The sequence below is a fragment of the Mustela erminea genome, chromosome 8 (assembly GCF_009829155.1).
Source record: "Mustela erminea isolate mMusErm1 chromosome 8, mMusErm1.Pri, whole genome shotgun sequence".
In the NCBI taxonomy this organism is placed as follows: Eukaryota; Metazoa; Chordata; class Mammalia; order Carnivora; family Mustelidae; genus Mustela; species Mustela erminea.
In genome coordinates this window covers 41,634,074-41,658,461 of record NC_045621.1, presented here as the reverse complement: position 1 = coordinate 41,658,461, position 24,388 = coordinate 41,634,074, and the positions used below count along the sequence as shown (strand labels likewise).

General features: G+C 54.4%; 1 protein-coding gene across 1 annotated transcript in view; it reads right to left on the bottom strand.

The window, feature by feature from the left end:
- SH3BP4 (SH3 domain binding protein 4) overlaps positions 1 to 24,388 on the bottom strand; it is an 82,089-nt gene that overhangs the window by 21,957 nt on the left and 35,744 nt on the right. Inside the window, exon 2 of the mRNA XM_032355246.1 lies at positions 23,810 to 23,885. The gene's annotated coding sequence lies outside the window, so the exon portion shown is untranslated. The remainder of the gene's footprint in view (positions 1 to 23,809; positions 23,886 to 24,388) is intronic.

The following is a 24,388-nucleotide window of genomic DNA, read 5'->3' as shown; positions in this document are numbered from 1 at the left end:
CGTGGAGTCTGCCCGGGGTTCTCTCTCTCTTCCCCTCCCCCTGCTCTTTCTCTCTCTCTAAATAAATAAATAAAATATTAAAAAAATTTAAGACAAATGCTTCAGAGATATTTTGACAAGTATCCCTGGGATAATCTCTCTCGTCTTTTAAAGAGTCAAAATCCCCAGTGAATGTCTAGTGTCCCCTGATGGCCTTGTGACTCGATTATATAATGCCAGGTGAAATTTAGGAATTCTAGTCTGTTTTGGAAATCTAAGCTACACACTCCTAATCACCGATGGGCTCCCTGGTTGGCAGCTCAGACGTGCCCGGATGGCCTGGCCTCCAAGTCCTGCCAACCTCCCCCAGGGTGGGTCACTTCTCTAGGACACCCTGCAGCGGCATGCACCCGTGCCCAGGGTGGCTGGCCCAGGACCTCTGGAGCTCTCTGAAGGGTGGGAGGAACCACTCCACCCCCTCTCCGGCCCCCATCCTTCCCATGCCACGCCTGCACCCCAGAAGCCACTCTCCACCCTCTTGATAGAAGTCAGGTCTGGGAAGACAGGAGGGGCATAAAGCTTACTTGTGTCTGACTCACAACTAATGAGTTTTTCTTTGCTTGAGTATAAAGGCTGATTCATGAGGGGAGAAAAGAGCCTGGTCCTGGCTCCTCCCCAGGAACAAGGAGGCTGGCCTGCGAAGACAACAGTGTCGCCGTACTCACACAGAATTATTTTCAGACTCGGGAACCTACAAACAAGCCTTCAGCTGCCCGTGCCGACCCGCCCTTGCCTCGGCTTCCAGAATCACAGAACGGTCGTGTGGGGGCTGATCCGCCAGCGAGCCGCCCCAGAACATTGGCAAACACAAAGCCACCAGGAGTAACCTAAGAGCCTGAGCATCTGCGGGGTCCCTTACTCAGGGCCCCGGGGTGCAGTGACCCACCCCGCCCAGGGTCCCCTGACCCAAAGGTGCAGGAGCAACAGGACATGCTGCCTGCTCTGGGTTCCTCCCTGGCGAATTCAGTTCGCGCCTTCCCGGTGATGACTCATCCCCACATTTGATTTTCATTTCTGGAGTAAGAGTGGCGTGTTGGTTGCATCAGATTTCCTCCAGGTTAAAAAGAAAACATGAGTTTCAACCTGCTCTGGGTGATTTCAGCCACCAGACCTTCGACAGAAACTCCATGCCGTCTGCTCACCCTGCTCACTCCCCAAATGACACTGAGCTCTGGAGAGTCACAATAATTCAGAGACACCCACACTGGGGCTCTGATCCCCTGGGGCTGGCTGCAGAGAAGCCCACAGGCATGCCCATGAGCCCGTCGGGCCTGAGCTCTCTCACAGTCACTCTGAGGACACCATAAGGCGGGGCTGGCAGTGACCCAGCGAGGCCAGGCAGAGCCTCTGTCTCCATCTGTCCACAAACATCCCCACCACCTCTTTCCCTCCGAGGCCAACGGCCCTGGAGCTGACTGCTCAGTCTGCAAACCAGCTCCCTGGTTTTCTGCATCTTGACCCCTGACCCGACTGGTCTGGGTAAGAACCCAAGTGGAAGGCCAGCACGTGACCAGTGTCCCCTTTCCAGGTCTCTCTAGTGGGTAGGGACAGCCAAGGCTCTGGTTACGAGAGCCCAGCCCAGCGAAACCCAACCTCCTGCACTACAGTGGTGGAGGCTTCTGACATCGGGAGTCTCATTTCTAGAACCTGGCCTGTGGGTACCTTCAGCACGAGACAATAACCCTCAGAAGAGGGCTGCCTCCTGCTGGGGGTGCAAAGAGCAGGCTCCGCTGGAGAGGACCCCAGGGAATTAGCATCACTTACCAGCACCCAGAGTGGGCTTCACTTCAAGTTCAACAACCCAGTGTAGTTGAGGGCAGTGGCCTACTGCCATTTGGAGTCCCCCACAGGCCAGCTGCGAGGATCACGCACCCCGGTCCTGAGTCCTAGGCATCTCCTAGGCAGCAGCCCTGGGGTCTCAGATCAGGAACCATCACCCAGGGCACCATGGGCAGTGTATGTGTGTTGGCAGGGGGGGGGGGGGGAGGGGAGTGCACATCTGCATTTCTAACTTGCTGTTTCTATCATCCCAGGAGGGAGGGCCGGGGAAACCAGCAAGACGGCATGGTGTTTCACTGGCCAGTACCTGCCGCCCAGCTGGGGGACAGTTCCTTCTGGGGATGAGATCCATCCCACTCTTTCCTTGGGTAAAAACCTATCCCGGGCTCCTCTCTCCAGTCTGTGTAGGACAACGCCAACCCCCAGCTGGTCCTGCCAGCCCTGCACACACTCACGCATCTGCTGGCCACAGCTGCATCTCACCTCCTTCTGTCTTTCCAGCACTCTCGCCAAACCCAGCCACTGTGCCCTGCCAGCTCCCCACCTCCACACCCCTGTTCCTGAAGACCCTACAGGGGTCCTAATGTCTCTCCCCATTAAAATTGCCCATCTGAGAGGGACCCCCGTCCAACAGCGCCTTTGCCCGTGGAATCCCATCTCTGTTCCGGGCTCGGCTCAATGCCTGACTCATGCTGTGTCTGATGCCGCCTGCGGAACGGACCAATGTCTCAGCCAACCCATTCCCGAGCACCAGAGTGCACGGGGGCCCGCCAACGGCGCAGCAGATGGGGGACCCAGTTCCTGCCCTCCTGATCACGCAGCTGTTGGGCACATATAGGACACCGACAGCACGAGGAGAATGAGGGGGGTTCCGTCACATCTTCCTGCCAAGCAGGAGACCCGAAGCCCACAGACGTCTTGGTCTGCCCATCACACCAGGGACGCTCCGATGGCGGCCCTTCATCCACCCCGTGACCCTGCTGCTGCTGACGGTTCAAAGAGTAACCCACGTGTGGCCCGCTGACTGCTCATTCAAGAATGGGGTTCAGGAGGTCTGCTGGTTTGCGGTCTGCCCCCCGGAGTCACATGGGAAGGCCAGGCCACCGTGTGACGCAGCTGGTGGCAGACGGGCTGTGAGGGGGATCTTGTGACCAGCCCAGATGAGAAATACTTACCAACCCCACCCAGTCGCCAGTCGGTGAGCAGGAGGAACGAGCCTAATTATCTCTGAACTGTTCTAATCGCGAGAAGAGAGGCCCCCTCACTGGGCTGGGGCTGCTGGTCAGGGGGCAGGACTCCTGTACAACATACTCATCAAAACACCAGCGCTCGAAGGGGCTGTGGTTTGTCAATGTTAGTCACGGATTCATTGTCTTCTTAAGAAAAACACAAAAAACCAAACGGGTACTTCTCTTTAGAGCAACACACTTTTTATAACTGAAGTTTATTTAAGGAAGTTATTTTAAAGAAGGCAGCTTTCTATTGCTTTAAAAAGGAAGCCAGTCTATCCTTTAAAAAGATCTCCCTTAGAGACACTGATATCTTTCCTAGTACACGTTACCTTAAAAAGCTTTGTGAAAAGTTCATGTTAGGGGCGCCTGGGTGGCTCAGTCTGTTAAGTGTCTGCCTTCGGCTCAGGTCAGGATCTGGGGGTCCTGGGACTGAGCCTTGCATCGGGCTCTCTGCTCAGCGGGGAGTCTGCTTTTCCCTCTCCCTGTCCCCTCCTCTGCTCGTGCTCGCTCTCAAATAGATAAATTAAAAAAACAAAAAAAGTTCATCTCAGATACCCCTCTGGGATGCGGACACCTAGTCGGTGCTGCTCATTTTACAGATGAGTCAACTGAGGCTTATTTGGTTTTATTGAGAGGGCTGTCCCCCTGAGGCCTCTTTCTGAGACTCGGATTAAAATGCCAGCTTCAGACAAGGAGAGACGAGAACATGGCTTCCAGTCGTGTAGGGCCGGTCAGACTGACCATGCTCGCTGATGACACACAGACGCCGTGTCTGAGGCTCAAGTTCAAGGCAGGACTTTCCTATCCTGAAGACACGGCAGCAGAAGCGGGTGCCAAAAGGGTCCCGTGGGGATGAGTGCGGTGTTTGCACGACTCCACAGGCGGCAGAACGGGGCCGAGCCCACCAAAGAGCCCAGCTAGAAAACAGCCCCCAATGCACGCAGATGCTGGACAGACAGGTCCAGGACATTCCTGCCGCGAACCAACCAACACGGGCTGCCTGATGGGAAGGGGCGTGAGAAGGGAATGTCAACACAGATCGTTTCATGAAGGGGCCAGCTCCGGACGGGCCAGCAGCTGGAGGACAGCCTGATCCCCGCTTCTCCCAGCAGGAGCCAGATTCTTGCTGCTGTAGATGACCCAGTGGTAGGACCATCTCTGTAACTCATCTTCCTCAGCATTTCGGATTACGCTCTTATCATGACTTTCCAGCAGAGGGTGAAGCATTGCCAGATGCTTTCCTGGGAAGTTGCAGCAATTCAGGCTCTGGGCAGCAGTGAGTGTTCATCCCCTCCCCCGAGCAGTTTAAGGAAGGCCTAGCTAAACAGGACAAGTGGCGAACAGAATACTGAAGTTCAAATTCATATTCCTGGGACCGTGACAGTCAGAAAAATCTTGAAACTACTACTTCTTACTTCCTGCTTTAGGACTATTATTTTGTATCCTTGGCTCAATGAGGGTCTAATACTTCAACCTCTCTGCGCCACTGTCTTCCCCACTGTCACTTGCACACACTCAGATCCACTTCCTAACTGGTGACCAAGTCTCAGTTCGGCAGCCATATCCGTCTTCCCTCCGTGATTCTGCCTTGAAACACAAAGAGGTCTGCCTCCATGAAAAATCTGATAAACATTCCCATCTATTCTCCTTAACTTAAAAAAAGTGGTCTGTCTACTGACATTAATGGACAAAATTTATTTTGCTGCCCGGTGAGGAACTTTATGAAATTCATTACCAAACGGCTAAGCGATCACCCTTGTCGCGTCCCGAACAATTAATTCATCCCCTCCCGACCGATGTGATGTCATCATCCCTGTGCATTCCGAATGTGTGCAGACCCTGGGGACTGAAGCTGGTTTATTCTGTGCCACTAGCCTGCATATTTTTAGAACCACATCAGCCTTTTGTACTATGGTAGTCTGATCACGCACAGTTACCTGGAAGGACTTGCACTTTGATATTCTGAAGTCTCCTATCAGCTATTTTTACCTATTTTTTTCCTCTAAATGAACTTTAAAATAATTTAATAAGATGTCTTCCCACCTCGTCATTCTCCCACAAAAGGAACCCCACTGGGATTCTATTGGCATGGCACTGGTAAGAAGTGACACCTTTATATATTTTATTCTTTCCTTCCAGACACACGGTTCGGCTCATTTATTTAAAAATGAGTCCCAGGGCAGCGTAAATCAAAGAGAGGCAAACTCTTTCTGTAAAGGAACAGAGAATAAATTAAACTTTGGGGACCACACATTCTCTGTCATAAAGACTCAACTCTGCCCTCAAATCCAGGCAATTCTGCCGCTAATGTGAGCTGATCTGACCCCTTCTCTCTATTATCTGCTTCTATCTGAGCACTTTCTCTCTGCCCTGACTCACTACAGCAGCCTCCCACCTGGTCTCCCAAATCCTGTTCCCTTCACCCCCCAGCCCTCAGCCCCAAACACACACAGCTAAGCCACTTTCCTTAGAACAGCTGGGGGCCTCTTCACAAATTAAGTCTCTCCAGCGGCATCTCCCTGCGCTTAGAATAAATCTATCCCATCTACTGGGATTCCATGAAATCTCGTCTCCTTACCGGGACTGGATGATCTGGCCCTGCCCAGCCCTCCATGACCTTGTTTCCTTCTTGGTACATTCATTTCCCAAGTGTACCTCCTTTCTGCCGCAGGACCCTTGCACTCACAGTTCCCTCTAGCAGACAACTCTGTCCCTGAAAACTTCACTTTGCTGACCGCTTTTTCCACTCGGGTCTTGCTCACTGCTTCAAAGGCCCATCTAACCACTCAGCACCGCAGCTACACTCACCCTGACCTCTGTATGCCCGACCGTCCCCTCCCACAAGAGGAAGGAACAACTGTATTGAGGGTTCACACAACGGACAATGCCCACACACAGTACAAAGGGCCTGGGGAACAGTCAACGGTCCACAGAGGTAAGAAGTGCTGCTGTCGTCATGACCCAGCGCCCACACAAGCCTTGTACTTTCCATCAGCAAGTGCTCTGAATTTGTGTGAAACACTTTCTTTTTTAACATGGCCTTGCTGCTTCCTAACTGCACCATCGTGGTCCAGAACGCTGTGATTTTGCCGCGGCAAAGATTGCATCTAGCTGGGTTCACACTTGCTTTATCAAATGAGCCAGTGTAATTTCTCTGTAAGCCACTGATCACTTCGGGAACTTTATCTCCATTGCTATAATGGCAGGTTCCATGGAATGAAGGTTTGATGGTACTCGCTGCACCGTATTTCCATGGTTAGAGCAACTTCAGGCCCAACCGTGGGTCTGGGTTCTAGGATAACACAGCAAGTCATGCATAGGAACAAATGTCTTCTGGTGAAAACCTAAATGCCACCAGGCCAGGGAGGAGTGATGCTGTGGAGGCTTCTGTGTTCCCATTTTTCTAATATTCTCTGTAAGGAGCCTGAACCACGGAACCACCCCTGTGAGGCATGGCTCCCCTCTGTGCCTACAAATGTGACTTTATTTGGAAATAGGATCTTTGTGGAGGATCAAGTTCAGATGAGGTGATCAGGGGGGCCCCCCGTCCACTGTGACTGGGGTCCTTACAAAAAGGGGAAATTTGGACACAGAGGAGAGACCATGTGAGGACACAGGGAGAAGGCAGCTGACCACACACCGAGGAGAGAGGCCTTGAACCACAGCCTCAGAGGGAACCAGCCCTAAGGACACCAAGATCCCAGACATCTGGCCTCTAGAACCGTGAGAGTGAATTTCTGTTGTTTTCAGCGACCCAGTTTGTGGTACTTTGCTTTGGTGGCCCCAGGAAGATAAACATCTCCAGCCTCTCTCTCCTCGTGTCTCTCTCTGTCACATCTAATACAACTGAACGCCAAGAAACAAACATAAGGCCCCAAACGAGAGAGTTACAGACCGTACTGAAAAATGTGACCTTGCCTCCACACTTTCAGAACACTCCAGGATCCCAAACTACCTGGCCATCACTGATGACCGCTCACTGCACACTCCTGAAGAAGTCTGATGTTGGCAGGCCACGGGTAACCAAACTTCTACACCCTAAATATTATTGTAAAATTCCTGCCAAGTTACCCCAGGGCCCTTGCAAAGGTGTTTCTTAGTGGCGACCAAGTTAAATGGAGCTTTGGAACAAGCTGCTCACATGGAGACACTGGAGGTGTCTGGGCATCACGGTTAACTGAGAACACGCTCGGACCACTGGAAAACAGGAAGCAAGTGGTGGGCCCTCGGCCACGGGCAAGGTCAGGGGAGACTGCCCCCCACCCCGCCCTGGGCGCCACCCACAGAGCTGGCAGCCAGTGTCAAGTGCCTTCTGGGGGCCCGGCCAGTCTGGAGCAGTCCACGCGCCAACATTCAGGAGAACAAGTCAACTCCCCAGGGAGTCACAGTGCTGAAACCAAACAGGAAGGCAAAACCCCGGACAGAAATTTTCAGCAGCTGCTAGGAGCCCAGCAGAACAGCCACTGAGGGCGAGAGATAAGGCAACAGAAGCCACCGGCGCTACCCCAGAGACACCGAGCCGACGAGGCAGGAGAGCCCAGCTGACCCTGGACGGTGGCAAAGATGCTCCGGGGCCTGGCGCCCGGGAAGGAGGGCTGACAGCTGCCCGCACGTGTAGGCAGCGAGAGCGGAGGCCTGGAGACCCACCGTGCCTGGCGGGCCACGAGGCCCCAACAGCTCGGCACTGAGGGTTTGCATGTCTTCTGGCTCAAACGTGATCTCACTATTACTGTGATGCATCCAAAGAAAGTAATTCTGGACAAAGACCAGGGAAAGGCTGTTCTGGTGAGCTAATCTGCCCTTCCTTTTCCCTGGAGGCCTCCCTCACTGCAGCCTGGGAGATAAGCAGGTCCCTTCCTGCCCTCTCTCAGAGCAAGACTGCAGTGTGCACGCTGCCCCCCAGCCTCCACGCGCAAGCCCTGCTGAGTCCTGGCTTGGTCTTCTGCCACGGGCCATGGTCTCCTCACCTGGTGCTGGAGAAATTATGAAGTGATCACCCTGTCTTCCTCCTCTTTCGCCTCGGACCACAGTGGGGACTGAACTGCAGAGACGGCCTAGCACAAAGGAAGAAACACAGGGCCCTTGGGTCGATCTGAGTGTATACGCCAGGTCTAGCTGTGTGCTCTAGGCCAAGTTACCTAACCTCTCTGAGCCTCTGTCACCTGCAGGAGCAAACCGACCCTGCAAGAAGAGCACACAGTGGGTACTCAGACTATCATTCCTCAAGGTCTTCCCTGGAGAATGAGGACGAGTGGGCACAGCACTGGTGTCCCCAGATAGCTCTGAACCAGGGCCTCCAGTTCCTGGTCTTCTACAAACCACAAATTCTCTGCACTTCCACCTGGAGACGTCAGCGTTTATTCAAAACCAAAGTCACCACATTTTCACCTTGGATGACCTCCCCTTTAATCCCTGGTATCCCTGACCCTGAAGCCGCTCAGTCTGGGCAAGTCACTCAGCTTCCCGGTGCCTCCAGCTCCTCTCTATAAAAGGGGGACAATAGTACGCACCGCCTCCGGGTGAGTGGATAAAACCCGCTCCTACGTGCTCAGTGCCAGCCCCCCTGAGCTCGGGGTCCCCAGTCCCGGCACATTAACTCTCGGACGGGATCGCGCTCTGTCCCACACACGGTAGGACGCTCGCCAACACCCCTGGCATCTCCCCACCAGCAGCCGGGGGTGTCACGTCTGCCCACATGCCTGTGCCCCAAAGGGCTCCCACAGCAGCATGTCCCAGGCCAGAGACGTGTCCACACTCTCACGTGACCCTGACGCGCAGACAGGACGGGTACTGCCACACCCGGCCACCCAAGAATCGCCAGCAGTCCCCCCACGTGGACCCCAGCTCCCATTCCCCTAACCTCAACTGCCCACGGTGGGTCCCCCGCCTGGCCTCCTCCAGGCCCAAGCAAACTCTACCTGTAAGAACCCGATCCTTCTCCAATGCCCTCTGAACCCCCAGCTACATGCCTCATTACTGGGAAAAAAATCTGCCCTAGTTCAACCCCCGAGATACCACCTTCATCCCCACCATCCCCCACCCGGCCTCTCAACTGTGACAGTCCTCATGTCTGCCACTGCCTGCCTCGGTCTAACCTCTGACACTCAGCAGGTGTGCTGTTTCCCTTGCCTGGAAAATTGTCTCCCTGCCTCTGCTGGCCAAACCCTTCAACCAATGGTCTATAAACAGCTCTGCCGTCACTGACCCCCCACTCCCTAGTCCTCATCACGAAGGTCCCGGAAGCAGCAGCACTTTCTGGGGGTTGCACACCAGCCTTGCACACCCACAACACGAAACTCTTGGAGGTGAAGTTCTTCCACAGCCATGCACAAGACACACACACAGGACTCCCGAAATGACGGCTCCCCCACAGGCGGCAGACCTGAATGCCCAGGCGAGGGGAGCTCTGCTCATCAGTGGGCAGCTCCGTCTTAACACTTGGACCCTGAAGAGATCAACGTGTGTCCTAAGAGGTAAGTGACCCAGTGGGCCCCAGCAGGGCAGCCTGCGCAGCCTCAGGAATCCGGGGACCCTGTCCTGCTGCGGTTACGGCCATGTGCAGATGCCTTGTCATCCACAGGCAGGAGAGAACGAGGCAAGCGTCCCTGAGTGTGAGTGTGAACTGAACCAGACTGTCTGAACAGAGTCGACAGCTGGGAGAACTGTATCAGGACGACCCCGCGGCACACCGCGATTCATCGTTAGAAGCAGGACACACTCTTCAGGTCTCTGCGGAAACCCCAGGCAACACTGAGGTCAACAAGAGACAGGTCTGTAACCCAGGCAGAGGCTCACCTGGCCAGCACAGCTCATACCGTGTGCACACCCCCAACCCCACCCGCCCACTGCACGGGCCCCACAGCCCACGCTGTCCCGTGCCTCCTGGCGGCACCCTGGGCTCAACGGCGGATGAGGCTAGAACAAATCACTACATTAAAGAGGCCTTTAAAGGTCCCAGTTCTAGAGGTGGGCGGTCTCTTGTAAGCAAGGTGTCAGGGGTACACGTGCTCTCACATGCTCTGGAGAAGACTCTGTTCCAGGCCTCCCTCCTGGAGTGAGGGGCCACAGGCCAGCCTGGCCTCTCCTCGGCTTATGGGTGCTTCTACCTCCGCTTCAGCCACCAGGCAGCCTTCTTCCCCATCTGCACACGGCTGACGTCTAAGGACACCACTCCTGGGATGGGCACCCAACTCCCGCACGACCTCCTCCGAACCGAACAGGTCACCTCTACAAGGACCCTATTTCCAACAAGTTCACATTTCGAGGTTCCTGATGGACATGCCATTTGAGGGACACTTGTGGGCCCTGTACATTAAGGAACATGGTTACAGATCGGTCATTGAGCTGGCTCCTGTCCCAGCAGTGCATGGGCACCCGGGTCCAACAGGCTGGGCAGGTGACAATACACTTGGGATCAGGCCAGGCTTCATGCTCTCCGGTTCGCCACGAGTGAGAGCAGGAGCCCACTTTCCTAGTGAAGGAAATTCACATGCCCCACTCAGATGTGAGGCATAAACCCATCTTGGAGCTTTCTTTATGTAAGACACACGTTTGAGAACACACTAAAAGGTGACACTGGAGAGGTTAACTTTGCCTTCTGCCTCGGCTCCCGTGAAAGGAACTTTACGGAGCCCACTCCCAACTGGCGAACACAGCCCTTTTGACGACCACCTGTCCGGCAAACTGGGTCACCCAGCCCGGTCTTCGGTCCCTGGGCTGTGCTGTGATCCAGAGGGCACCGCGGGTCCTGTCTGCAGAAGCCAAGGAACATTCTCACTGTCCTTGTGTCTCCTATAGCCAGTTATCCCTGGGGGTCCCATGTGAGCCCATGCTGGGGCCCCTGGGAAGCCGCCAGGGGATGTCCAGGCTCCTTAAACAGTAAGCATCAGAGTCAGTGCCACATCTACACTCACCAGCCCTGGCACCCCGGGGCTCTACTACAATAGGACCTAAACACTTGCCTGTGGCTTTATGTAATTGTGTGCCTATCCAGCCAGGCTGTCCTGGGCCAGCAAGGGCGGTGCCCTTCCGTGGCCACTGCAGTGCTCTGCACTCAGTAACCATCACTCAGCAAATACCTGAACCAGTGCAGGGCATGTGGGCGGTTCCAGTCTCACCGTTCAGGAATGTGAACTCCAAAGCAAGACTTCTTATGTTCATAGCCTTCCTGACACCTGTTTAATGCAGAATGCTGTTCTGAAAACCGGGGGTGGGGGGCATTATCTTCCTTAAGTCAACCAAGTAGGTATGGGGCATCTGCCCCATTTCAGGGTACTGCTCCAAGAACACAGCACAAAGACAAGCTTTCCGGCTCAGAGCCGGCTCCTAGAAATGCTGAGGACAAGGACGTGAGGCCCAACAGAAGTCTTACTACAGGTAATGCACATAACCACGCTCACATGGCCAGCTAAACAGTCTGTCCCCCAAGACACACATTAAATCCTGACTCCCGGCGTCCTTGAATTTGACAACAGCAAACAGGGTCTTTGCAGATGTGATAAAAATAATAATAATAATGTTTATTCTGGATTAGGGTGGGCCCTAGATCCAACCACAGGTGTCCCTGTGAGGGAAAGGAAAGGACACAGAGACCCAGACACACACAGAGGGCAGGTGGCCACGTGAAGACAGAGACAGATGAGAGACACAGCTGCCGGCCAAGGATCAGCAAGACCGAGGGGAAACTGTCAGACAAGAGAAAGGGCGAGGATGGGTTCTTCCCGAGGAAATGTGGCTCTGTGTCCTCCAGGCTGAGACAATGAATTTCTGTTGTTTTAAGCCATGCAGTTTGTGGTCCTGGTCCCACGGTTTGGGGAACACCAGCACATACACCTGCTGCACATCAGGCATGTTCTAGGTGCTTTCCGTGTACTCGTTTCCGGAGACTGACGATTACTGCCTCCATCGTGCAGTCGAGGTTTGGAGAAACCAAGCAGCTGGGCCAAGGTCTCCAGCTACTGGGAGGCAGGGCCCACAGGGCGAGCCTGGCATGAGCCTAGAACGAGGACTGGAGGGGTCAGCTCACTTCTAGACAATTCCAAGAACATGGGCTGTCCCACTGGGCACACAGCAGCCCAGCGCCTGGAGACCAGAGCAGGATCCCCAAAGTCCTGCTGTTGTGGTTCAGCAAACAGGATGGTCAGATGGTCGCTCCCATTTTTTCTTTATTTCTTTTTAAAAAATTTCTTTCCTTTCACCTTTTTTTTTCCCCTCTGTATCTTTTTTTTTTCCTTTTACTTTTTAATCAAAGCATACATTAGCAAACCTCTTGTGAATTATTCTGTCTCTCCAAGCAGCCCGTGCTACAAGTCTGTACCAGGCACAGATAAAATGGACTTCAATTGACCTGACAGTTTCTTAGGGGAGAGAATTCACCAGAGGCTCTGGAAGCCAGGTCCACACCCCCTCTAGTCATTCATGGCTGCTTTTCTCAGCTGTTCTGATGCAGACAGACACAGGCGAGGCGCTTGGCCAGGGAGCAGATGACCTAGAGCCAAGGGGAGCTGGGAGAAGCTTTTCTTCTGCTTCCAACTAAACATAAAAGGTACCCGAGGGTGACTGTTGCATACAGAGGCTAAGAAAGAGGATCGGGAGAAGAAAGAAACCACTCCAGAGCAGAAAGGGCACCGCTGGGAAGGTCTCTGTGCTAGGTCGGCTTTGTTTGTCATGGTTCGTGCCCAGACGCCGGGCTGATGCTTGGCGGCCTCTTCTCCCCGGCCCCCCGCTGTCTTCAGCTGGGAGGCTGCGCCATCCACTATCCTAGAGCCCTGTGCCACTCCGCCTCCTTCCTGCAGGATCGCCCGCCCCGGACAGGGCTCCACGCTGGCTGGTGCTGGCGGACAGAGCTGCAAACGGGCCTCCTTCCTTTCATTGGAAACCCTCATGCAGCCCCCACCTGCCCTGGGGTCCCTGCGGGGGCCCTCCGTGTACCCCCCGCCCCGCCGGCCTGGAAGTCTCTTCCGCCTAGAAGCTCAGAGACTGTTCTCACTGGGGTCAGCAGTGAACCCACATGGAGACCCAGGTCTTAAGGGTGCTTTCCTGTGTGTGTGTGTGTGTGTGTGTCTCATTGGGCAGCTCTCTAACGACTGACCACTTGGTGGCCTCCCACTACCTTCTCCTTTCTCTCAGGGCTGGCCTTCGAGGGTGCCAGGGGTCTCCGGAGGCCCCCATGAAGGCCCACCTGCCTTCACAGACATCTCCTCCTCCACCTGCCCAGAGTGACCAGTGTCCCCACTGTCCGTCTCTGTCCTTCTGCCGCTTGGGGCAGTCTCCTTAAGGAGGCCAGCCACAGCTAGACCACCCCAAGCAATGGGGTGCCCAAACTCATGTCTCCCATACAGCTGCCTCCCACGGCCACTCAGGAAGGTAACACACTGGCCTCCTCTCCCTGCACGCAGGTGGGCCTGCCCCGCACCCCTGCATCCCCATCCTGGCAAAGGGCACCGCCCAGAGATCACCCATGCTAGATTCCCCCTCCCCCGCAACCAGGCGGTTCTCTAGGTGGAACAGAAGACTGTCTCTGGAAAGCACTGATCCTCAACCTCGGGCTCCGGCCATCTGGGGCCTGGGCAGGTTTTGCTGTGGGGACGTTCTACACCTCGTGCAACGGCTGGCAGCCTCCCAGCCTCTACCCGCTAGATGCCGGCAGCAGCCCCAAACCCAGCTGTGACCCCTGGTAATGTGTCCAGACACTGTTGCGTGTCCCCAAGCCAGCACTGCTGTAAAGGGACAGACCTTCCGGGCTTTGTGGGCCTCTGTCTACAGCTACCTGTCACCTCTGCCCCCTCACAGCCAACACAGCGCAGACACCGAACAGGTGGGCACATGTGGGTTCCAATAAAACCTTCTTTACAAAACCGGGGTGCACGCAGGGTTTGGTCTCCTCATTCCAGGGCCACACTCTGTTGGTCACTGCCCCAGACTCGACCGGCTCCCTGGCCAGCTCTCTCTCCTTCCCCTGCTGCTGGCCTGCCTTCAGCCACTCCCCACGTCTCACCTAGAACCCCTCAACCCCAACTGCCTGCAGTCTGGTCCCCCACTTGATTTCTTGGGTATGGGATCACTCCGGCCCCAGAAAAGCAGAGATCATGTCAATTCACACCAGGAAGCCTGTATCACTAGGCAGGCCTGGTGAAAAAAGCCTAACAACGAACTTAAATTCTCCAAAGCAGGTTCGATGAGTGGAGCTGATGGAACGGATTTGGAGAACCAGCTCATCCCAGGACACACAGACGTTGCGTGGTACCCCAAACCTTCACCTTCAGCCGTGATGGCACGCACACCATTTGCTGCTGTCACGGCACCTGCCCAGAGCCCTCCTCCACTACCTCTCCGTCTCTGCCCTTCTCTGGCCCCCGGGGCACAGTCACAGGATGGAGGGGTGATCCTGGAAGCCTCAGGGAGCAGAAACCCAGGCTGGCGGCCCCCAGGGGCCAAGCAGAGTGAGGTGAGCCCGGAGGGCAGAGACAGCTGGTCCTGAGCATCCTATAGGACTGGCTGCCTTCATCCCACACGTTCCTTTCTGGAATGTTTCAGTATCACACTTAAAACCCATTAAAAATAAAAGGGAATATGCATTATTTCCCATAAAAATGCTACTCTGCAGATTTCTGAATGACCTATTCTTAACCAAAACCTGAGAATGTTAGATAGGATATGGCCCAAAGCAGCAAGTAGCCTTTCTGAGGTTTCCCTGTACATAGCCATCTCCAAAGGAAAAAAGAAAAGGAAAGGAAAGGAGAGGAAAAAGGAGAGGAAGACCAAACCACACAGCCCACCTGCCGTCCTGTTTCCTTCTGCACCTGCACCCTGGGTGAGAAGAGCTGGTGTCCAGCGCACTCCCCAAACATAGAGAGGACAGCAGCACTCTCTTGTCTCCTCCATCTGTCCAGGCCAGGACGGGCTTAGTGCTTGGAGCCAGCGGGGAGAACTGGACAGCTGCAGGGGCTCTGCCTGCTCCCGGCCCCCCAGGAGTCACACCCCCACTGCCCAGGACATGGTGATACAACCTTGGGAGGCCTGGTGTAGCCGCATAACGGAAGCTAAGTGCTCGGGCACATGGGGACCCTGCGGCGGCGCATTGTTCCGAAAGCCGACAGGCTCTGGCTCCCCTACTCCCTTCCGGCCCTCACCACGTTTGGCCAGTAAGATGTGTGTTCAACCTGCAGAATCTTGTCAGGTGGGCTCAGCAAATATCTGTGGCTTCTGAGGGGTCCTCCAAAAGGCGGAGATAGGTTAAGTGTGGACCCAAGGCAGCCTGCTACAGTGGGGACCCACTGTAGGTGGGTCTGTAGCAGGGTGTAGCAGGGTCTGTGAAACTGGGCCTTGCCCTCGTGTTTCACAGGTGGGGACAGACTGAGCTGTCACTCTAGAGTCCCGCCAGGAAGAGGACCGTTCAGATCAGCACCATTTGAGGGGACTGTCATCAAGAGGCAATTGGGTCAAGTCCTGGGTCTTGGAGGTTTCGTAAATACTCGGGACTGGTATGGGAGCCGGGTGCGGGGCTGGAATCCAAAGCCAGGGGTCTCTCCAAGAGGCGGGAGACCAGAGAAGATGGCTCTTAGCATTTTAGTTAGAACATCAAAACAGAATGAGTCTTAGTGCTACGGGCAATCACCAAAAGGCAACAACGGTCCACTGCCCATGAACGGAGAAACTGACCAATAAAACGTGTTCAGCCATACACACAATGGAGTCTTCCTCTCAATAAAAAGGAGGAAACTCTGACCCATGCCACACCATGGACGGCCCCCAAAAACATCATGGAAAATGCAGAAGACGGTCACAAAAAGTCACATTACCATACGGTTCCAGAACAGACACATCCAGAGCGACTGAGAGCAGGTTAGCGGCTGCTGGCAGCTGGAGGCAGGGCGATGTCAAGTGATGGCTCACAGGTCTCTTATTGGGTCAAATGTTTTGGAACCAGACAGACGGGGTAGCTGCACAGTTTTGTGATTCTACTAAATACCGCGGAATCGGGACACTTTAAAACATACCCTCTTGGGGCTAAAATGTTGAGTGCATGGGAAACACCTGGAAAACAAAACTTCAGCAAAACTCTGGTATACACAGAGACATACCTTAGTCATAATCCACAACAACCCATTAAAGGACAAAAGGAACGCACGTGCGGTCAGGAAAGAAAAGGAAGCATCAGAGGAAAAGCGGGCGAAGTAGCAGCCGGGAACAGGAGGCAGGCATCGACCAAAAGCCTGAAGCACGTGACCCGCCGCAGCAGTGACCCCACACGGGGACCGGCTGGGACCACTTGGGAGCTTATTAGGGCTCTAAAGACCCAACTCCAACTCACTAAGCAAAAACAGGAACAGACTCCCACAAGCAAGCTGAGCGAGGCCAGGGGAGTGGGTGCACTCAGTGCCTTCCTGCCGGCAGCCAAGCCCCGTCCCTGCGGGTCTAGCTCCACCCACAGACGCGCTTCTGCATAATGTGGGAACCAGAACTCCCACGATGTGCAGCAACAAGAGCCGGGAAGGCGTCACATGCCGGCAACTGCAGCTCCCATTCCCATCTTACAGATGGGCAAACCGAGGCACAACAGAGGGTCGGTTAGTGCGGCTGCATCACTGTCAGCCACCCAAACAGTCGGCTCTGGAGTCCAGGCAACACCCCTACAGAGCCCCACTGGTCAAGTGGGAGCAAAAGGGTCCCCCTGAGAGGGCCCCACTCTGCACAGCCAGGGTGCGCTCACCAAAGCATTTGCTTTTTTCACGTGAGATCAATGAACAGGTTGCCGGGCCTCCAAGGCCTACATCTGCAGAACCGAAGCCCATTCTCGAGTCCAGTATTTGCGGGCCAGACCCTGGCCAGAAGATACTGTCTAGGTCACACTGGCTCAGTCTCACTGGAGGACAGCAAAGTGGGGGTGCTGCCCATCCACAGGCCCATCGAGGGTCACACTGACGTCCACTCACACGTGGTACCCTGAAACACTGACAGGGTGACTTGGCATCCCCAGGTGGGCAACTAATATCTCGTGGCTTATACCCAAACCCGCCCCCCTGACAAGTATTTAGGACCTTGGCAGATGGAGGCCTGATTCTGAAGTTACATGAAATCCCTCCAAAATCAAGGGATCCAAACCAGATGGGAATCCGGTGAGCAACACTCCTGTCAGGTCCATCCAGGTGCCCCTAGACTCTGCCACAGTTGGGTGACTTCCGCTGACGGCCAGTTCTAGAATCCCTCTTAACCTTCCACCAGTTGACTGCAGACCTCCCGCTATGGGGCCCCTGTGTGATGATGCCAAGTCAGAAGCTTCTATCTGGCCTCGCTTCTAATCACTGTCCAGGAAGCTCCCTCACCTGTATGATGAAATTAGTAATTAATATCTGGCTTGCCCTGCCGTCCCCTGAGCAGATCACGAACTCTGGAGAGAGCTCTGCAAACTGTAAAGTGCTATGCAAAATTTATATGTGAAACGAAGCTACAGGGGAGTTCTTCAAACACTGTACACTTAACATTTCTCCTCCTGGTTTCCTCTTTGCCAGATCTGACTTGGGCCCCAGGACCTTGTGCAATACTCATTAAAAAACCAGCCTCCTTTGAAAGCCAATTCATTAACTCCTCTTTTAGACCTCAGCACCGTATGGTCCTAAGGACTTGGGAGGCTCCGTGGATGGCCTGGTAGTACTGTGGATGCTGCCCCTGATCTGGACGCTAGGTTCCCATTAACCACCAGCAGAGCGCCTTTGATGATCAGGGGTAGCTCTGAGTAAGCCTGAGTTCAACTACAATCCAAAGAATTTCCATAAGCCAAGTCTCCCTCAATCTGTAAATCAACAAATTTAGTATCTACATTTAATTAGCAAAAGAATTAACGAAGAGATGAAGGAAAGAAGAGATTTAACTGGTTTCTGTCCAGTTCGATGTTGGTTTCATCTGAGCACTCCAGCCTAAAGGAAACACTTGGTGCCCCTGTCGGACCCCAGCTTGCTCCTCTTACCTCCCACTTATCCACAAGCCTGTCTTTGGTCTTCTTCTATGTCAGGAGCTGTTGCCTTTTCTGAAGGTGCAGATACTTTCAGAAATGCAGTAAGGGTGACAGGTTTTCTCTGCAGAAACTACCTGTGCCCCTGAAGTTCTGTAGCAGGCCCTCTAGAAGGACCATGCTAGGAGGCCACTGACCCCAGGTAAACACCTGCTTGCTGCTGCTGCTTCTTTTTTTTTTTTTTTTTTTTTTTAAAGATTTTGTTTATTTATTTGAGAGAGATCACAAGTAGGCAGAGAGACAGGTGGGGTGGTGAAGCAGGCTCCCTGCTGAGCAGAGAGCCCGATGTGGGGCTCGATCCCAGGACCCTAAGATCATGACCTAGGCTGAAGGCAGAGGCTTAACCCACTGAGCCACCAGGTGCCCTGACCTGCTTGTCATAAAAATGATGTTCAACAGAACAAGGCCCAAAACAGGATGGGCACGACCCGAGGACACCACAGGCCGACTAAGCATCCATGGATGATCATTAAATTCGCTAACAGCTGAAGGCAGAGAGGGGGCTGCGCATTCCAGCTCCCACAGGAACAGCGAAGATAAACAGGATTTATGGTGACAACAAGGAAGAAAGGAAAAAGGATCAAGTTGTGTGCAGAGTCCAGGGCGGCCCAGGGGTGGATGGGAGTGGGGATGGGGATCCCCATTCACATGCAAACCAGGGCAATGGCACACAGCACAGGTGCTCAGCAGAGCAAACCCCCACCAGAGGCGGAGGGCGGAGAGGGTGGACCCTGCCTGCCTGGAGGGCGGATGGCCAGGTTGTAAAGGGAAGACACTGTGACCTTGGGAAGACACTGAGCTAGGACAGACACCGGCTTTGTTGTTTTTTCTTTTTTTAAAATCTCTGCTTCGTCTTCTGCCAAATGCAAAGCTTTCCCCGCTGTGGGCAGAGTGGAAAAGAGGTTCCAGGAGCATCACAAGTGGAACTCTGGACCTGCATCTATCTGCCTGATGGTGATGGGAGTTTACAAAACAGGACCAGAGCGTGCCAGGAAGACCCAGACGGGCCCTCCGCGCAGCCCTCCCGCAGGCCTGATGCTCACCTCTTGGAAGGAGGGGCCCCACATCATTCACTCTGGCCAGTGGGTCATATTAATCTCTTTTCTGACCTCTGGGACCACCACGATGGCGAGAGGTGAGAAAGGCAAGGTTCTGGACTTGCCCGAAGTGGCAGGTGGTGCCACATTCCAAAGGAAGGAGGTGGGGAGGAGAGGGCAGGAAGTAAGAAGGAAGGAAAGGAAACTGCATACAAGCCCAGGTGAGGAAGAGCACGGGTCAGCTCCTCACTGGCCAGGAGGACCAGCAGTGGTCACTGCCAGGCCCAGGGATGCCCCCACGGCCCTGCACGCTCCCCCTGAGGAATCACCAATGGACGCCCCTACAGGGGAGCCAATCTGCAGCCCGCCTGCCAACCCAACCACTGAGGACTGGCTCAGAAGGCTGAGCTGGCTGAAGCCACTTCTGAGGGCTGGCAGCCGGGAAATGTGAAAGCGGCCCAGAGGCAGGTCTCGCCGAGGAGAGCTGTGCACTGGCAGGCGGCCATCCCTGGGCCCGGTGCACACTGGGTGAGCAGCACGGGCCAGGTGAGGGGGCAGGCGCACAGGTGTGGGGAGGAGTGGGGGGAGCGCACACGGGACATGTAATTCCTGAAAAGCAGCTTCATGCCTCAAATCCTGCTTCCTGGGTCCTCCGTGGCCCGCAGTGCTTGGTCTGGACCCTTCCAGTCACCCTCCTGTTCCGCTTGAGCAAGTCTGAGAGCATATTTAATTCCTTTTCATCTTTAAGACCTTTCTAGACACTGGTCCCATTTTTACAGACAAGAAAACTGAGCTCCAAAGAAATTAATTTATGCAAAATGCTCACGGACTCCTAACTGAAATCCTTCCACACTTAGAAAAGAGGAACATGCTCAGAGAGACAACTTTTCTCACCCCAGAATAAAATGCATTCACTCTGCCCTTCCCAAAGCCCCGTGGGCTTTAAGTACTGAACTAATAAAAGAGAAAAGTCAAGCCAGAGAGATAGGGAAATGAGGGGTTTTCTGATTAGACTGGGGAGTTCTTTGTAATCTGAGCGAGTTTCAGCAAGAGATTGGGAGGCTCTCGAAATAAACAATAGCGGAGTTGTCACTCACACCTTTATCTCCAAACCAAGTTACGTTAAACATTTCTCATCTGTTCTCAAGACTTCCCGCTCTCGAAGGAGGCTGAAGAGGGCGGGCCTCGAGGAGGCTAACACACAAGGCTTTAACGAACGCGGATGCCGCTCTGAGTGTCACTCAGCACCTGGAGGGAGGCTCGGCTTTCTCCTGTGTCCACATTCCCCGGGGTTCCACGGAGCCGGATCCTGACCTCACTCAGATTCAACCGCACTCTTTACTGAGTGAGGTAGCACTGAGGGGAGACCTCGGCAGAGCCGTATCTCAGATTCAAGGCCTGGCTGGGGGGGCCACCCTCTGGGACAATGTGAGGTCAGACCTTGCCCCTGGGGGTGTCTTGCAGGCCTCAGCAGGTGCAGGATCGCAGTGCCCTGGGGGCATCTGGCCAGGGACAATCCCAGCAGGCCTGGGCGACCATGCCGGACTGAGCCGCTCTGTCTTGACAGCAGGATCTCCTACCACACGAACTGGAGCCTAGCTCCATCCTCAAAGGTCACAGCTTAGTAGCTGCCAGGGGATGGGGGCAGGGGTGATGGGAATAATTACTTCGGGACAGGGGATTCTTCTGGGGCTTGGCTAAGCACCGACGTGAGCAGAAGGCACTCCATTCCAGGAAACGGCACACTTTAAAGTGCTTCCTGGATATTATGTGAATTTCACCTCAAAACGAAACAAACCCCCCAAAACTCCAGCCCATCAGAAACGTCTGGAGATCCCTGGGCTGAAAAGTAGCCCCTGAAAAGACCCCGTTGGTGCTTCTCCACATAGTCCAGGCCGAGGGTGCCTGGCCAGAGTGGGCCCTACCCAGAGAGAGAAGAGGGGTCCAGGTGGCTAAAGGGTAACTTCATTTAAGATCAACTCATTCTTGAATCATATCCTTGACTTTTAGGTAAATGAACAGTACTAGGAGAAAAAGCTGGTGTCCCCTCTAAAAATTAGCAAGATGGCTCACATTCATGGCTTGTCATTTGTTTTTATTGGGCCAGCACGGGACTGGGGACCCCTGACTGCATGAGGCGTGCGTCTAACCAGGAACAGATAAGGGGGGGAGGGCGTGGGCCAGGAAGGGGTGGCTTAGGGAATGAGCCTCACATCTTATCTGTAAAACGGACAGGACAGGGCCCTCCTCCAGGGCTCGAGCAAACAAAATGGGAAGGCAGTTGGCTGAAGCCTTCCTAGCCACTGGCAGAACTGTGGGAACCAGCTGTAGCCTCCCCTGGAGGAGGAACTGGGCTCTGTCCTTGGCTGGCACGCTCCCTGAGAAGCTGAGGCCAAGTTCTGGTATCTGCTGGTTACACAATCATTCACACCGGTCTTAAAGTGAAGAGAAAGGTAGGGTTCATTTCTGCTCCCTCACTTGGTCCACCACCTTGAGCCGCAGCCTTGGAGCAAGTGTTTTAATGAACAATTTCTGATGGAAGTAACAAGGGGATCGCTAACAGGCTGAGACTTGCTGGAATGACACGGAAAATCACACAATCAGGCAGAATTCTGGACATACACACTGAAACCCCAGGAAGCTCCACCTCACAGTGAACTGGAGATAAATCAGATCTCAAATATTACAGATGCACACAGAAAACCGCATTTATGTTCCTGGGTTGTGGGGGGGGGGGGACACAAAAATTGGCTGCATGTATCACAATGCCTTGTTTTGACCACGGCCAGTCGATGAGTTCTCTAAATGCTGTAGGACATAGGACACACGTCTACTCTCCTAAAATCTCAGCCCGATGCACGTCTTCCACCACCCCCCTCCCCCAGAACAGGTAAAAGTAAGCCTCCCAGGCCCACAGGAGCCCTTTATGCCAAGATGGAGACAAGAGGCACCATTCTGGGTCACGTCCAGGGCCCCATCCAACCAACCTGCTTCGTCTTCCTAGACCCAAGAACCCTGGTTCAGTGCCAGAGAAAGCAAGCCACATAAATACAGCTCAGGTTACTGCTGGAGCAGGTGCGGGGTCCCGGGCAGAGGACCCAGGAACCTCCACCGGCCTTATTCGGTGCACCGGGGCTGGGCGGGTGGTGGGCCCGCACTTGCCAAGCTACACTCTAAATCGAAACCCGGAGGGGAGACCACGTTGGGGGTCAGATAGCCAGTATGTTGCACAACCCACTGGTGTCGGTCAAGTTTATCTAGAGAAAAGAGCCGAGCTGCATATCTGCTGGCTGATTTCAGAAATCCTGGCATTCCGGCTGGTGCCAGGCCAAAAGAATGCGAGGAATCTGGATGCCTTTCGCTGGGTTTCCCCGCAACCCAAACAGACCACAGCCTCCAGGGCAAGGGGCTGTACTTATAAGGCAAGGGCAGAAGTATTTTAAGTCTTGAGACCTCAGTGTGGAGAGGACTGACCCTGGGACCACAAAGCTCCTGAATTCCTCACATCACTCCTGGAAAGGCCCCAGGCGTGTAACGTGCAGGCACCCCCAACATTCTTTCTGTCGGAAAGCAGATACTAGAAGACAATGAGACCTGATAGAAAGGGTGGGGAGAGAAAAGCCTTGGAACAAAATCCAGTCACCCATCCCAAGTCAAACAAAGGATGCGGAAGACTTAAGGAAAAACTGGAACGATCTGGGTAGCTCCCCATTTTACTTGGAAGGGTTTTTGTTATTCCAACGTGATGGGGAAGGAGGCAGCCTCTGAGCGGCTCCTCGTGAACTGCCTCTTCCACCCACTGGACGCAGAGGATCCATTTAATTCTACCCGATCCTTTCCCCTGGCAAGGGCACAGAAGTCTCTTCATCCCCAGAAGGCTGCCCCACTGCGGTGACTGTTCTATCACTGGTCAAGGGAGAAAGAACCCAGAGCCGCTAACATCCCACCTCTGGGTGAAATGAGACGGGACCACAGTGACCCTGGGATCAGTGAGCCCAGGACAGACTTGTCCCATCACCACGATGTATACCTGAAACTAACATAACGCTGCATGTCAACTGCGCTTTAACAGTAAACAGTTAAGAAGAAAAAAAGAACAGCCAAGAAAATACTTGGGGACGTGCTATGAGGCCACCATTCACTCTTTCCTGGCTGCAGCAGGATGCCCAGTCTGCCACTGTGTTCCCAGGCCCGACGCCTGCCCCGAGTCCCGGCGTAGGCGAGCCATTACCACGGCCACACGGAGCTCTCTCAATCTGCACGTCATCACTGGTGGCCCCTGTTTGGGAGCTCATAACCTCTTCTGTTGTAAGACTAACTCCTCTGTGCAAACAGGAAAGGGACGGCCAACCCCGGCTCTGCCCCATGGCTGTCAGGGCAGAGAACTAGCTGCCTGTCTGTCTGTCTTCTGGTAGAGCCAGATGTTCCTAGGGCGGCACCAGAAAGGGAAGTCCCTGGTGCCATCTGACCTTCCCAGGTTGGGGAAACTGAGAGCTGACAAGGATGTGAAGACAGAGCCGTGAGGGAGAGGTCTGCAGAGCTGTAAAAGACCAAGAAGCTTCTGGAAGTGACTCCTCCCTCAGGAACTGCCGTGCGGGCATACGGGGCCCATCTCCCTGCAGGAGTCCCTGCACCCTGGCCCTAACACAGTGGCCTCCACACACAGCAGGTGGGAACAGCTGCTCTTCCAACACCCAGGCTGCACAGCTTACCTCCGACAGGCCACCCGCTTCCTGACGTCAGAGTGCAAGTCCCAGGACCTGTCCTCCCATCCACAGAAGGCAGATGCTGCAAGACAGAAGGGGAATGTGGGATTCAGAGCCTTGGTCAGCGACACCTCATGATGGCACTTTCCCTCTTCCACGTCTAGGGTGAACTATGCCCTCAGCCGTGTTCACACGATAAGGTGGGGACAGTGGTGGGCGCGGCGATGTGGCCGCAGATGCACCTTCCATCACTGCTGCAGGAGCAAGGCCAGCAGAAGGAAGGTACTGGCCTGGACCAGGCGTTGGAGACCCCTCCCACTCTCTCCTCCCCTCCCCTCCTCTCCCTTCTCAGACTGTGCGCAGGGATGAGAAGCTGCTCCCTCCCGGCTCCCTGCTGCTGAGAACAGGAGGCAGGGCCTCCCCTGGGGTCTCAGAGGCTGGCTCTGGCCTTCCAGGGACGCAGACCCCAAGCACACGCGTCCCCAGAAAACCTCTCACACAGACCTGTATCACAGCCTGCAACAAGGCTATTTTTATTTGCCATTTTTTAATCTGTTACTTGCTATTTTTTTTTTAATTTATTTT